Source organism: Orycteropus afer, unplaced genomic scaffold (assembly GCF_000298275.1).
Source record: "Orycteropus afer afer isolate SDZICR_OR568_19922 unplaced genomic scaffold, OryAfe1.0 scaffold00145, whole genome shotgun sequence".
Classification (NCBI taxonomy): domain Eukaryota; kingdom Metazoa; phylum Chordata; class Mammalia; order Tubulidentata; family Orycteropodidae; genus Orycteropus; species Orycteropus afer.
Window position 1 is genome coordinate 113,650 of NW_006921732.1, and position 934 is coordinate 114,583.

A 934-nucleotide genomic window follows, 5' to 3' on the forward strand; every position below is an offset into this window, starting at 1 on the left:
TTCAAATTCTCCTGGGATCAAGACTTATGGAGCCATGGACACTGGGGGGAATTATGGTAAGATGGAGGAATAGACAGACAAACTACACAGACCCTCTTCAACAAAGAAAAGAGGAATCAATTAATATAGATACAGAAGATAATCCTGGAGCCCTGAGGTTTGAAAGGAAGGACACAGAAGTGGACTAAACTCCAACTAGTAGAAGAACCTGCATGAAAACACTGAAAAAGGAGATATAAGGAGCTGCAGACTGTTAGCGATCCTGACAGCACAGACAGCTTGGATATTGCCAAATGGTGTTAGGGCCTAAGAATTATCCTAAAAATCAGCGCTGCTAGCTAGAGAATGCACATAGGATTGCACTAATGACTGGTGAATAAAAGGGGAAGCAGTAAAGAGGGAGACAGGCTGAGCTGTGGACTTTTGGCTGTCTGGAGGGTATATTGCCCAACCTTCCTCCCAAGGAATGGCTAGTGGGTTTGAACCGCCAGCTTTCTGGTTAGCAATCAAATGCCTTAGGCACTACATCACCAGAGCTCCTATCACATCACAATAAAAAAAAAAAAAAAAGGACAAGCACAAATATTTAGCAAACTCTAGAACAATACCAACAAAGGAGATGATATACTCATAAACAAAATGAGTTCAGCACAGAAAATTATAAGAAACAAGGAAACCAGGAACACCACAAAAAAAAAAACCACATAACAAAATGACAACAACAAATTCATACTTGTAGATAATTACACTGAATGTAATGGGTTAAACACACCACTCAAGAGATGGAGAGTTGCAGATTGGATAAGAAAACAAAACCCATCAATATGCTGTCTACAAGAGACACACCTTAGAGACAAGACAAAAATAGATGACAAATCAAAGCAAATGGCAAGGAAAAAAGAGCAAGAGTGGCAATATTAATTTCTGATCAAAC